At 41.5% G+C, this 15834-nt stretch overlaps 1 protein-coding gene across 7 annotated transcripts in view; it reads left to right on the top strand.

Annotated features, from left to right (window-relative positions):
* Positions 1 to 15834, top strand: part of lilli (AF4/FMR2 family member lilliputian) — a 447030-nt gene that overhangs the window by 149312 nt on the left and 281884 nt on the right. The window contains exon 1 of one of the 7 annotated variants that reach the window (XM_033478331.2): positions 7181 to 7330. The exons of the other annotated variants lie outside the window; for them this stretch is intronic. The gene's annotated coding sequence lies outside the window, so the exon portion shown is untranslated. Of the gene's footprint in view, positions 1 to 7180; positions 7331 to 15834 lie in introns of those variants that run through there. 7 annotated transcript variants of the gene reach the window in all.

The following is a 15834-nucleotide window of genomic DNA, read 5'->3' as shown; positions in this document are numbered from 1 at the left end:
ATTACAGATGACGAAAATTGTTTCTTTTTTTCTTTTATTAGAAATAACAATTACCGATGTCGGGAATATCGATTCGTTACAGACAACTTATTTTAATTTACGATGACAAGTTTGACCATTCGTAAAGAAAAGCAATTCTCGATATTTCTAACGGTTATTCGCAGCCGAAAACAATTTACTTTATTTTTTCTTAAATGATAGTAATCATTTGTAACCGTTAATAAATAACCACAACATGTCAAGGTTCACTTGTACTTATCTACTATATTTTGTTTCTTCTTTCTCTACTATTCTTTTATCTACTCTTCTCCTTTCGACTATTCTTTGCGCGAATTCAGATCAATTTTCTATCAACGATTATCTCCTAGATTTGACACAACCGTTATTTTTAGTCTCTGATATTTTACCAACGTTCGCAACTATTCGAACACACGCGTTTCTCACCGTTAGAACGGTAAACGCCGATTTTGCTACGTTAAAACTGAGAGCATGCCCTCTATCGAGCAGCGTTGAAAATCGCGAGATTGCCCAATCACCGGAATCCGCTAACAGCCGATCGACTCTCCGAGCCCGGCGATACAATAATTGTATTTAATTGTGGGATCAAGGCATTCGATCGAACGTCAGCCGCCGGTCTCTAAACGCGGCCGAGGGAATTCCTCGAATGCCCGCGCGTTAATTGGAAACTCGGGAGCGTTCCGCAGTGATCCGCGAATGTCTTCGGGCCAAGATTTTCCAGCCGGCGATCGATTTTTCCATCCGGCGTAGCCTTGGCTTTTCTTTCGATCCCCGGCGAACTTTCCGTATCCGTTTCCCGGAGAGCCCGGGAGTTTTCGGGCTCTGTTTGATCCGCCGCTAATTGAAAATTAACCGAGACCGTCGAATCGCCCCGGCCCCTGGCGAACTTCTAATTCGCGCTGTCACGCGATCCTTCCTTTCGCCTCCTCTATTTTCGTGGGCAAAGTTCAAGGCCGCGAGAGCCAGCTTGATCGCCGATCGTCGATCGTGCCCGTGAAATCTGTGTCACGATAAAAAAACGCATCGCAAGTTAGAATTAAGAAAAATTTAAGTTCATGCATTCATCGAATTGTAGCACATTGGAATTATGGGTATTTGTCGGAAAAAACATCATGAGAGGAAATTGTATGAACTCAAGAGAATTATGCAATTTGAAACGCTGTTAATGCTACTTTTTAGGCGAAATAAAAATTGTCGACATTGATTATAAAGAACGTAAGTCAGGCAGAAAGATCTTTTCTCTTTTAATCCTTTGGATTGAAATGGTGACTCTGACTCACCACTTAAAATTGTTACACAATGTTTCAAGATAATTTTAACTATATCAAACTTGTTTATATTTTTAAGAACTGTTAAACGCGTAACTGTTGCACGAGTCGCAATATTCAATTTCATCTGTGTAAAATGCAGTCGTGCGAAACGGAAATACCGTAAGTCGGAGAAATTGTTTTGAATTGCTTCGAGTGTAAAGGGTTAACCGCTTTAACAAGTAGCGCGTAATAGAAAAATATTCTCAAGTTCCCTCCGCGTCTTCAGAATTTTGTTAACCTAATCGTTTCTGTGAAAAATGCATAAAATCTAGCGATAAAATCAAGGTCTAGTGCGATCATAACTTCAACTCTTTGGCGCTATGATTTCTTTCGCAACTGCGAAGACAATTCTCATTTGTTCCGTGTTCTGATTCACTGTCATTCTTAAGCTTCGACAACAGGCGAATCTAATTCGATTTCCAAGAGACGAATAGTATTCAGATTTATTAGATTATGCACGAAGTGCTCGTCACGAGTTCGACTCGTTGCTGCACGCGACAATGTCTCGGAAGCGAAGACACGTGATTCGCGGCGTTCTTCCTTGCAACCGCAGAAATATTCCGACGGCTTCGAGAATAGGTCGCGCGACATTCGCGCACAGAATTATCTACGATAACGTTTATAGGTCTCGGGAAGGCTCGTAATTAACCGGTAATCGAGCCGCGAGCCGCGCGTGTAAGTACCGCGGCAATTGAATTTATCAATTCTTTCGGGCAATCGGGTTTCCATTTGCGCCGAAACCGTTCCCATAATTGATAGAACAGTCCCGTTTAATTATCCGCGTTTCAATATCCCCGGGACTCGAAGTGTATTTTTTATCGATCGAACGGTGCGTGCCGCCGCTCGCCGGAATTCTTCGCCGCCAGCGAAATTAATGTCGCGTTCGCCGGATCATCGTTCCCGCGAATTATGGCGCAGCTACGCTGCCGGAGAACATTATAAGACACCTAGGAAATGATTAGTATGGGAACTTGATGTATTCGATGTAAAACAATGTAGTTTACTTCTCGGCAATATTTTCATAAATTTTGCAGGAAGTGAGAAGAAATGCTTAACTTAAATCGGAATAATACAATTTTCGCTGGATAACAGTGCTTGAAAATTGTTTAAATGTTTTTATTGTTCTGAATTCGGTCTACACATTTTTATCACAAATGCGTAAAATCCGCGGTCGAATAAAATCATTTAGCTAGGGTCAGGTTTATGGTAGGCTAATGGCAGCTTATGGCTAGCTCCTAATTTATTTTATAACGTTGCAGATTAGGACATCATTGTCGCAAATCATTTCCTAGGATAGACGGCAAATTGATATTTATAATACGATGAGTGTGAAATTTAAATCTGCAAAATTTAATAACTTCGTATTCGTCGAATGAAACGAATTGTTTTACTTGAAAATAAAGAATAAGAAAATGTAATGTGACGAGTATGAGATTAATGTGAAAAGTTCGATAACATTATATTTAATTATATATATAATATATAATAATAATTTAAATAATTAAATAATTATATATAATATATATATAATAATTATTATTGAATATAAATATTATTATTAACTACTATTCGACGCTATCCTATTTTGATTTCAACAAATGGCTGATAACTAAACTAAACTATTTCGATGATAACTAAACTATTTTTGGCAGAATATTTTCCCTCGAACGGCTCACTTGATTTTGTAGAAATAATTAGCAAGAACTCGACAGCCTAATATTTTCGACCAAGTTAAAGATTGTCTCGTTCCTACGTCTTCTAACAAACATCGTCGCCCTAGATGTCGCTGGCAGTCGTGTTCCGCAGACATCGTGGAGAATTAATCGGTTATAGCGGAGCCGACGTTTGGCCTTTCAGGGTAAGAATCTCTGAGTTTCGGTGGCACATGGTTCAGCAGCAGAGTCTAATGAGCGAAAAAGGACGAAATAGAGTGGCGCGCGTGATCCGCGGGACGCTTAGGGTTCTCCAGCGAGTTCAAAGCACCTTCTTTTTTCCCGATCGAGGGGAAAAAGGAGGAGCCGAGGATTCGCGGCTCGAAGGAAAGCAACCCCTGAGCAACCACTTGCTCGCTCTCTCTTTCTCTCCTCTCCCTCCCTCTCGCGCTCTTTCGCTCTCTTTCTCTCGATCTCTTTTTCTCTCCATCTCTTTTTCTCTCTATCTCTCTTTCTCTCCTCTCCCTCCCTCTCGCGCTCTTTCGCGCTCTTTCTCTCTATCTCTCTTTCTCTCTCGATCTCTTTCTCTCCCTATCTTTTCTTTCTCTCTCTTTCTCTCTCTCTCCTTCTCCTTCTATCTCTGCTTCTTCTCTCTCTCTCTCTCTCTCTCTCTCTCTCTCTCTCTCTCTCTCTCTCTCTCAGAGAAGAGAGCAAGGAGGAGGAAGCGACGAGAAGAGAGGCCGAAGAGTGGAAAAGGAAGGAAAAGAATCGCGGTACACGGCGTTTACACGATTTCGCATCGTCGGAGCTCGGAGAGCGGCGAAACGCGGTTTTATGAACTCGTTCCGCTTGCACTTGGCGATATTACGTTACAAGAGGAGACCGTAGAGAGAGAGAGAGAGAGAGAGAGAGAGAGAGAGAGAGAAAGAAAGAGAGAGACAGAGAAGAGAGAGAAAAGGGAAGTAAGAAGCGACTCCGGAATGGGAGAGGGTTAACGTCCGGCCGCCGCGCCGGCTCGTTCATTCAAAGCGGCGAGATCGTATCGTCTCGAAATTTTTCGGAAGGATTGTAGAGAGCCACGATGCTCTCCGCTCACGTATATTCGGTGGACGATGCTCGTTTTCGGTTTCCGTCGATGATTCACGGTGCATCGAGCACAGGTATAGCCCGCTCGTCGGTCGAAACCGTGTCTTTCATGGCTCGGATACGCTCCTTCGAAATTGGGTGGTCCCTCCTTCGGGGCCGATCTTCTCGCTCCAAGATCGTCCATCGACTCACAAATTGTGCCGCATTGTCTGCGACAATATTGTGTAGATTGCCGCATAATTCGTTCTTCGATACGTTCGCTAGCAGCGTCGCACGTGTGCGACCACGCATGGTGCTCTGTTTCACGTGGAGAACGTCGAATGAATTTTCTGAGTGTAATTACGGTAGAACCTCGATTATTCGGGCTACGCAGAGTAACGTAACTTATATGTAGAATAGAGCGATAACAATAAGAAGGACAATAATAGTGGAACAATTACCTGGTTAAAGTGACCGATGTTGTCTTTATTGTTTTTTATGTAGGAAATCGCACGCAGAAATTAAGACAACGATCACATCCACGTTTATCCAAAGCTTTTCTTAACAATTGCGTGACAGAATGGTGCTCGGTAAAAGATAAAACTGCGTGAAGTTGTTTCTCTAAGATTTGTAAAATAAATTGTTTTTTACATGAGTCGCCTTTTGGTTGAGTTGATTACAGTATTAATCATTTGAAGTATTTAAATTATAACAGACGATTCTAATATTGAAGGAGCAAATAATCGAGGTTCTACTGTATTTAAAATTGGAACATACACACTGACGTGACATCTAAAGAATTTGTAGCTTCTCTTCGACGACGTTTTGACGACGTTTGCTTTGACACGATGCATTTCATGCGATAAATACGATAGATGTAACTTATACACAAGAAAACAATTCTCCGAAACGTTTAGAGCTTTGGGTCGATCGCGGTAATCAGGCGTCAGTAGATTCTTTATTATTTAATCCTGTTTACGATTCTCGGCTCAATTGTGTGCGGTAACTCATTGTTCTTCGACTTTTCTTTCAGCGACCGCGTGAATCGATTGTAATATAATCAAGCATAAACAAGGAAATTGCGTAAACTCTTTGCACTCGATGCTATTTTTGCTTCGAATTCGAAATAATTTCCCTGACCTGTCCGAACTGTATTTTCATGTTATATATACAGTGTCCCACAAAAAAGTGTTCGTACATTTTTTAAAAGGCGATAACTTTTTTAAAAACTGGACTAAGCGAATTGAATTTGATGATCAAAATGCTTTTTTTTAATATTCTGCTATTGCTTAGAATGACAAATGAATATAAAAAGTCCTCGTTTCTTAAACTTTTTTATCTGAGCCTGTAACGCAGATTTAAAAAATGCACGATGAAAATTTTATCGAAATCAGTTGACGTTGTTGCGAGTCACAAAAAAAAATTAAAGACTGCAAAAATCACTGTTTTATCACGATTTTGACCAAAAACTGGAAGAAATGTGCAGTGTTTTTTTATATCATTGCAAGCAATAGCAAAATTTAAAAAGAAAGTGGCATTTTAATCATCGTCTAATGGACTAGTCCCTCTATCATCTAAAAAAAAATTTAGTTCGTTCAGCAAAGTCTTAAAAAAATTACTAACATTTTAAAAGGATTGCGAACAGTATTGTGAACAACTGTAACCGATTGCCAGTGCATCGCCAATGCACTGCATGCACGTGGAATCGAGTCATCCGATTGATGACTCGTACAACATTTACGCTCCTAACAGATGAGCCGTTTATTTTGAAAGTGGCATAAGTTACTTTGTTTTTAGGTCGATATATTTAAGGGTTTGCGTTGTTTTAACACGTTTGAAAATATGGATGCTAACTTTCGAGAAAATTTCCTTGTATTTGTTAGGAAATTATATCCTTTATCAGGATACTGATATTTTTCTCCGTATAAATAATTTCGTATAACCATTAAAAAATCACCACTTTTCATTACGGTAAAGTGACTTATGCCGCTTTAAAAAAAAAACGTCTCAGATTTTCATTATAAATCGACAATTCTTAACTCCGATGACAGAGACAATCTTCAACTCTGATGACAGAGGCAATCCTTAACTCTGGACAATAGGTTTACGCGTTTACGCGTTTACGACAAAATTGAGGGGCTGCAATTTAGTCCCGCTAGCCGGCGGCGACAAAAGAGCTGGAATTCAATGCGATCCGGGGGTGTCGTGCCTCTGTAAATCCCCAGAAATGAGACAACAATGACCGAGCAGGTATCGAGAGAGTAAAGGGACACTCTCGGCAGTAGCGAACGAGGCCCGTTAAAGCGGCTCGGAAACGCAGGGAATGAGAAAAGCTCTCGCTCCGTTTCTCCCTGCCTCGCCCCCTTTTATTACATCCTTCCGATTGATTATGCGAGCGCCGGGGCACCAAGGAAGCGGCGGGAGTCGCAGGGCGCGTATCGCACGCGTGTATCGATCCCGGGGACAAATATCCGGCGCGAGCCGCGGATCCCGAGACGACTTGTTTCTCGCCGACTTGACAATGGTCGAAGGCCGATGCCGCGCGTCTGCCCGTTCAATGGCCGTGTTACCTGAAACGGAAATCGAGGGGTGATCATCCCGGCCATCGCCAGGTAGCTGGCACCGGTATTGTCTGCTCGGTCAGGTAATCTATAAACAATCCGTCGGACGGTCGACCGTTCGGCCATTGTTGCCGACGTCGTCTCTTCTTTTCTTCTTTTTTTCCGACGGGCTACGCGCGAACCAATTAACGAATCCACGGCGATCGTCCCTTCGGGATTAGCCCCGAGCATACTAAACAGCACGATATCTCCTGCCTGGTTCAACGGCGAACTCTCTCGCCCCAATCGTCCTGCTCGGTTTGTAAACAAAAGCGAACGGTCCGGGAAGAGGTGACAGGATTAGTCGAGGCTTTCGTGCCCGGCTTTTATGGTTGTTGACAATCGGCGGCCGTAAAAAACGAGCCGCCGATGGACAACGCCAGCGGCGAAATTACTGTATTTCTGTTCGACGAGTCTTGTTTATGAGCGGATATTGTGTCCGGGTTTTGATGCATTCAAGTTAGAAACGCGCAGGTGTAGTTTGAGATCGGTGAAAAGGCTGAAGAAAGCAATTGTGGATCGTTTGACGGGTGAATTTGCGCTCTTCGAGATCGTCGAAGGATTTGGAAAACGTTGGAATCGAATACAGCTTTCGTTCAGATAGATCCTGGATATTGTGCGCGGTTATGACAGGAATGAGTAAACTCGATTATTTTTAACTGGTTACCGATCGTTAACAGGAGAGGTAAGTGTCTATCGGTTTCCTGGCGATCGCTATTGAAGCGGACAATTTGTATCTTGCCGGTCTAGTTAGGTTACCATTTACAATATACAGTAATTATTGTTAATATTGCGTTGTATCATTTTTGTGGGGTGTTAGAGGTTTACTGGACAGTGGCTGAAAAATTGTTTGCAAAAATTGCAATTGCTTGGGACTATGATAAAGTTGAAATAGATGTTTCTTCGACTTCGTTATGTATCGCTTCTTTTCTTTCTCTTCTTGGTATACTATATTATAGTATAATTATAATATTATATTATATTATATTATTATTATAATATTATATTATATTATATTATTATTATAATATTATATTATATTATATTATTATTATAATATTATATTATATTATATTATTATTATAATATTATATTATATTATATTATTATTATAATATTATATTATATTATATTATTATTATAATAATAATATTAAATTTCGTCATAATATTCTATGTATTAATTAAATAACTTTGACATGGAGACTCTTTCCCATCGCTGAAATAAATTAAATTAGACTGCGGATTTTATGCATTTATGGCAAAAATGACTATCTGAAATATACAGAATTGCGGCGAAATTTAATAAATATTATAATATAATATTATTATAGTATTAATATAATAATATCATTATAATATTATAATACTATTATAGTATCAATGATAATATTATTATATTATTATATTTACTGATATTTATTTTACACAAAGATCCACAATCTCACAATATAATATAACAAAATATTGCATTATTTTGATCGAGTGCTATGGAATACAGTAACTCGTCTCAGCAAGACCGTATGAATTTCTTTGGGTGCCCTGTGCCGCAGAAGGCGCGTCGCCTAAGCTCTAAGGGTCGGTCTAATGGGAATAAGGGTGGCGAGGGATCCTCGGCGAAAGAATCAAAGTGAGAGAAGAGAAGAGTAGAGAGAGAGAGAGAGAGAGAGAGAGAGAGAGAGAGAGAGAGAGGATAGGGACCGCAGGCGCAACAGTTTGGCCGTAGAGGAACTTATATCTCTCGCATGTTCGGTTTCCCTCGATCGACTCCGGACAAGAGGATATACGCCGCGGTAAAAACGAGTAATAAAAAGCGGTTTAGGGCCCCGTAGCCGGCGCACAGGGCGAGCAGAAATACGCTGTCTCGCGGGCGCGATTCGCCGCATCGGAACCTGTTTGCCTCGTTCGAATTAACGATACTTTCAACGAGACACTCAATCCGCACGGTTAATAGCCGCCGCCTTAATTGCAGCCGCGCGAGCAATTAGATAACTCCTTATCTCCGTTTAATAGGATCTCACCGATCCTCCTCGAAGATCGTGGAACTTCTTCCTCGCGCTTTTTCTTTCGCTTTTGTAGGCCAGACCGACCGTAAGAGTCATACGAGGTACGTTAAGCGTCAAGAAAGAAAATTGCACGGGCCACTTCTGAACTGCTTTAACTTCGCGATAAAACATCGCAGATGGGTTTCGTTTCTTTTTTAATTAAACGGGGAGCATCGAACTGAGTTTCGCCGCGAACGGCATCTTCCACACAAAAATTGACGGAGTCCGTGCATTTCGTCGAATCTGGCAATTTTTAATGCCACGAACAGGGCATCGCGCGTAGAGCGTTACAGCGATGAGGGTGCGTCAAATTTAAAATCTAGAAATATCGTCTTAAAGTAGAGGTTTCAAGCTTCAATTTAAGAAAAAATTCGTCGTCCTACGATGATCTTTCGCAAAGTTATCGTCGGTCAAAGTTGGCCAATTTCTCGCCGAAAAATTTTTCTATGCGATAATTTCTTCGAGCAGCGCGTATTACAATTTTTAACGGAAGCATTGCGAAATAAAAAATGCGAAACCGATCATTCGATCGGCGATGATAAATTTAGTGTCAAGGTAATGTAGTTTAGCGATAAGAAGTTATTTTTCCTTCGAAATAAAATAGGAAGAATATACATCAAGAATCTAAGTTTTGTCTAACCATCGATTGAATTTCAATTTGTCCGTCAACGGGGTAGTTCACCCTGTACCTAGAGTTCTCCCTTTTCTCTGGTAGCTTTTCCCTATTCTTGCGCGGACATCGCTGGATCCGCCGTTCCCGGAACGGGTGATACACGATCCGAACCCTCGGAGAGAGAGTTTCAAACCCCCCTTCGGACTTTGAAACCCTATTGCACTGGATCCTCCCTCGCAGTCGGATATTTTCCTCGCGCGGAAGTCGGGGGGGTTCTAGCTGTGCTTTATGCTCGGAAAACGGCCTTACCCTGAAACCTTACTCGTAAGTCGAATTCTCGGCGTTGATCGGAAACAACGTTGTTAGCTGTCCCCTTCTTGGCCCGGTGTGTCAGTCTCGGTTACTCCTGGCGTTAGTCACGGTTCTCTCGTTCGTTCACGGTGATTAATGCTCTGCGAATGCCTTCCGGGTTTCGGCTGGATTTGCCTGCGGAACGGGACAGGTCAGTTTAGAGCGATTCTACTACGGGCTCCAAGACGGCCTTTAGTCGCAATTAACCTGGCTGCTTGCACTACGGCTTGTGGAACGGTCGACTCGATTGTTCGATGGATTATTAGGCGGCCGCTAATTACACCTCTAATTTATGTTTTATGGAATGATTCGATAAGGGTGCTTGCAGTAATTCTGCGTTGTCAATTGTGCGAGTTTGAACAGGATTATTGGATGGATTTTGAATTCACGCATATATTTATGTATTATAATATATAAATGTATTATATAAGATTCGAGAAAAAATGCTTGAAATAATTTTCATTATTAACCCTTTGCACTCGAGTGGTGACTCTGAGGCACCATTAAAATTGTTACATCACGTTCTAAGATAATTTTTATATCATCAAAGTTTAGATTTACAGTTAAGATGGCTTCGAGTGCAAAGGGTTAATTGTGTTACGTTGGACACGATTATTCGATGGATTTTGAATTCACGCATATATTTATGTATTATAATATATAAATGTATTATATAAGATTCGAGAAAAAATGCTTGAAATAATTTTCATTATTAACCCTTTGCACTCGAGCGGTGACTCTGAGGCACCATTAAAATTGTTACATCACGTTCTAAGATAATTTTTATATTATCAAAGTTTAGATTTACAGTTAAGATGGCTTCGAGTGCAAAGGGTTAATTGTGTTACGTTGGACACGATTATTCGATGGATTTTGCCAGCAGATATTTTATAATACACTTCTTTTAAATTTTTTACCGATCGTACGTACTGTATAAAGATTGTTAAAAATGTTCGGGATCGTTCCTACGATCGGAGAATAAAAAATGGTCGTCGAGTTTGTCAACTGGGTACTTTAATTTCGTCTCAGTTGTTTGTAACATTAAACCAAATTATTGGACGATTTTTAAGAAGTCCTTAGTCCTTAACTTTTTAAGAAGTAAAGATTATTAAATATATTTGTCATCGTTCCAACAAAATCACAAATAGAAAATAGCCTTCGAATTTGTAAAATAACTACTATCGTAAAAAAATTGTTAAAATGTTCGAGGTCTTTCACATTCTATCCCCAGATATTGCATCTCTTGAACGAACAAATTCCTGCAAAATCCTGTTCGAACACATTTCGAGCTTGTAAATAGCGCGAAATAACATTTCAATTTGGCATAAATTCGATGCTCGCTGAGAACGAATGTTCGTTCCGACGAATAAACCGTCGCTGTTAACCGTATCGAAATATACAGCAGGTTTCATCAAAAGTTCTAGTATAACTCTCGGAACCGTATAAAACGAATAAAACAATGTACCAAGGGGGGGAGGGAGAGATTGTTTAAAATTCCTCCAATTTGGTACGCGATCGCGATTACGGTTTCGCGGAGCAACAAGAGAGATAGAGATAGAGAGAGAGAGAGAGAGAGAGAGAGAGAGAGAGAGCGATAGCATCGGTCCGAGAGGCGTGTAAGAAATTTGAATAATCCAGAGGAGGACTTCTCTGTAACAGCGGTTTTCACCGGTGTAACGGTGTTGCCGCGGACATTTACATCCGGCGTAACGAGAGCCGTCCGCTGAAATAAAGGGCGCATTATTTCGCGGCCGCGCGAGAACAGCGGCACAGCTGCACTCCCGACATTACGCCAAGTTCCAAAACGAAGATACCGAAAACCATCTTTATAGAAGAAGATACCGCATCTTCTTCGTTCCCTTCTTCTTCGTTCCCGGGGCAAACACGAGCGCTCCGAACAAGTCCACTTTGACACAAACTTTCAATTCCGGTTTCATTTTAACGCGCTCCTCGCTCCTTCGAGCGGCAGATGCGTGGCCGTTTTTCTCTAGCTTTTGCAAAGTAGACGACGACACGCGCACCGAGAGAGAGAGAGAGAGAGAGAGAGAGAGATGAGGAGGCAGTCGTTAAATTAACCGTGGAATCGCGAGGACACCGGTCGCCGCAATTAGAGCGTCTTATGCACACGTTATCGTGCCACGGTGAGCGTTCCCTTTTCTCTCTCTCTCCTCCCGATTTAACGACTTGATTATACCGAACCGATTCCCGGATAACGTTGATAGAACTCGGGTAAAGACGTAATGCTACATCGAACGGGCGCGGTCGAGGAATCGGCTCGCCGACGTTTATCTCTCCGGCTGCGAGAAAAAAACCTAGTCCCTAGTTAATGGAATGGCCCCGGAATCGTAGCCCGTGCTCTCTATAATCACGTTAGGGGCCCCAATTATATGGGAGGGCCTCCGAGTCGACAATTATCCTTTCGTCATCTCCTTCGCGTATTCCGGAAGTCTGCTTGATTTCAAATCTCGCGCGATCTCTGCCACGATCTCTGTCGACATTCGAACCGCAATATGTATAGATAGACCTGTTCTCAGTTCGCTGCGAAGTTCCTACGGCGATCGATACTCGAATCGTTCCCAGGGGTCAAGTTCGACTGCGTCTTTAATGGACTCGAATTAATTTTTAAATCGCCCGATAAAATTAACCCCTTCGCGGTCGAAGCCGTTCTAACACGAAATCCTAAGCAGTTTGTATGATCTCCATTACTTCCATTGTATTTCCATTGTATAATTAATTTCTTTTAACTGTTAATTTTTACCATTCATTTTTTACCAAATGTTGCGTCGGAAAGTGTCCTCGCTGTAAAAACGACAAATTTAGCCTATAAACAAATCAATAAAACTTGCAAAAGAATCTAAAACCGTGCAATAGACATACATTGTTATTTATATCTGTAATAAAATTCATGTAATTGACATTACGCCCAATTAGGATCAATTGAATCAAACTTTAATCGGTCCTTATTAATCCTAATTAATCTAGTCAATTTTATACAAATATTGACCTTAAATATTGACATTAAAATCGCGTGAATTATACCAAAACCGATATTTAACCTGCAATAATTTTCTTCTTATTTTTTCAATTAAATTATACAGCAAATTTCTACTATTATTCAATTAAAATCGAATAAAGAGCGAAGAAGAAAGATCGAAGAAAATACAACCTAAATAAACGGAAACTTAAAACAATTCAATCCGCCAACATTCGTCATTACAATCGCACAATTTGCCCCTTATTAATTCGTCCACGATCTGGAACCAAGAACGCGTCCACCATTTTCTACAACGTTGAACGACCCAACGATAGCAGCAGCGTTCGCTTCGGACATGTCCAGATGAAACGCAAACCCGCGAATTATTGCAAACTATTAAACAGAGGAAAGGCGCTTTCACCGTAAGATCACTTTAGATCACGTTGCCATCGGCTCGGACAATTTTCATCTCGCTCGAACGTGCCAGAAATCTGTCGTAGCGCCGCCGCGCCGCGTGCACTTTCGCGTCTTAAATGCAAATCGAATTCGCAACGATCCAAGAAACCGGAACCCGGTCGTGTTCCGTTCGACGAATCAACGGTAGATCGTTCTCCGTCTCGAAACACTTTTCCTCCCGTTGAGACAAATCACCGGGACAGGGCAATCGGTGTCGGTCAATCATCGTGTCCGCGATTCTTAGCGCCTTGTCCGTCAGGGCTGTCTTTTCGTGATCCAATTTGCGGAACGATAGCGGCCGGGGTGGCCGAAGGAGGGGAGGGAAGGGCGCTCGGTTTCGGTAACCAACTACAGTAATTAGAACTATGTCCTCCCAGTCTACCGGCGCGGCACACGGGTTACATATGTACAGGCCGGCGTTGTCCCCAGGGTAATCAGAGACCGCGCGGTAGTTCGACTGCAGCTGATCCTGTCTCTCTCTCTCTCTCTCTCTCTCTCTCTCTCTCTCTCTCTCTCTATCCGTGTTATGATCTCCTATGATCTACGATCTACGATATTATCGTTAAGAAAATGTACTCTCGCAGCCGTGCGCCGTTATGCAATACAGTGGGGCCCCTGTCACCGGCCCCGCAAGCCACTCGAAATAGTTTATATCGCGAACGCGGAGAGCCGTTAAATGCTACGGTAAACTGTTACGCGGTGCAATTGATACAATAAATTCTGGCCCCGGGACAAAGTGTTCGGTACTCGCTAAACGATCGTTTCGCGGCCATTACACGATCCGTTCCTTCGGGATTCGAGCTTTCCGGGTTTTTGCGCGGACCAACGAGTTCTGCGGAGTTACGACGCGCGAATTAACCCTTCGCGATCCGAGCTGTTTCAACTTCGAAATCAAGATGGTTGTAACAAATAAATGTAAAATTGCGCGATATTCGCATCTTTAACTGGTCTAAAATTGATATCGAACGTTTAAGATATAATAAAGTTTAAATATAGGATATTTAGAATATAATAGAATTTAAATACAAAATTTAAGATATAGTAAAATTTAAATATAGAACATTTAAAATATAATACTATTTAAATACTAAATTTAAGATATAATGAAATTAAAATATAAAATTTAAAATATAATAAAGTTTGAATATAGAACATTTAAAATATAATGAAATTTAAATACAAAATTTAAGATATAATGAAATTTAAATATCAAACATTTCAAATATAATAAAATTTAAATATAATTTCAAATATAATGAAATTTAAATACGAAATTTAAGATATAAAACAATTTAATAATACATATAAACAGTAAGTTCATATTAAGAAACACTCGGATCCATCTACATCATAAAATTAAATAAAAGCACAAAGCTTGCGAATTAATTCGCACAGAAATTTCCGATTGACGAAAAACCTTCTAAAAGCGTAAGAAGATCGACTAAATTTCCAAATAGCATATTTCTGTGCGAAATAAAAATAGTCAACATCTGTTGCCGTCGCGGAGGAACCAGTTTCTTCCGGGTCTCCGTTATTGTTACCCTCCCGCCGTTACAAATTACGGCAATTCGTTGTTGCAACAAAATCTGCAGCCTAGAATCGAGAAGTTTGCACGCGCGGCAGAAGTAACTCGGCGCGCAATCAAGGAGACAAATCCTTCCCTTTGGAAATTTCAATTTAACTTTTCGAAGCCGTTCGAAACCGGAGCAATACGGTCGAAGGCCCGCCGATACGTTCGATCACTGTCGGGCTCTCTCGATCGCGGGGAAGGAGAGTTTCTTGTTGGCGAATCGGCGATTCATCGTAGCCGATAAACGATCGCTTACCGGTTAGGTTGCGCGGTTTCGTTCGGTGACAAACGCGCGCTTCCTCTTTTCCGTCGGTGATACAGGGCTTCTGTCGGCCTCCTTCTCTCTCCTCTCCTCTCCTCTCCTCTCCTCTCCTCTCCTCTCCTCTCCTCTCCACTCCAATCCTCTCCTCTCCTCTCTCCTCTCTCCTCTCTCCTCTCCTCTTCTCTGCTCTCCTCTCCTCTCCGCGGCTCTCTCGCAAAACGCTCGCAATTTTCCTCCCGGCTCGCGCCGCTCCGCCCTCCTCTTTCTTCTTTTTCCTTTCACCTATACGGCTGTCTCGCTCGTTCCGCGCCGCTTCTCGTACGATGCTACTTTGCCGGGGCGAAGATACAGAAGTCGACGTCGACGAGGATGACAAAGCGTGTCAGCGAAATTCCGGCCGCTTATCGCGTTCAGGCGAACTTCGCGACGTAATCGCGGAGCAGCTGCGGAGAGAAGAGGAACCGTATCTCGCAAACCGTTTTCGAGGTTTACAGAGAGTTTCGTCACGGGAAAACGAACGTTCCGAACGAACAGGTATACATTATCGTCGCTTCTCGATGATAATGAAATTTATGCGACTCACATTCTTTCGGCGGCTTCCATTGCGCGCGTTTTTCGGCCGCGTTCTCGATTGTCCGAAGTGGAGATCATCATTGCTGCTGATTAACGCGTTGAGCGCCGCGTCGGTCACGTATGGATTATACTAATTTTTTTGCAATTTTGAACATTCATTTTTATTGTAATGTACTCGAACAAAATGAATTTGACTGGTTACAATATCACTGATATAGATCGTTTATTTTGATAGTAGTGTAAAATCCATTTAAGGGAAAAGTGACATATCACATAATTTGTGATTAATTTGGCGTGATCTTCTTATTTATAACTAAAATAATGGACTTGCACCGTTTTCAAAATA

Source organism: Megalopta genalis, chromosome 3 (genome assembly GCF_051020955.1).
Source record: "Megalopta genalis isolate 19385.01 chromosome 3, iyMegGena1_principal, whole genome shotgun sequence".
NCBI lineage: Eukaryota > Metazoa > Arthropoda > Insecta > Hymenoptera > Halictidae > Megalopta > Megalopta genalis.
This window is presented reverse-complemented; position numbering and strand designations above follow the sequence as displayed.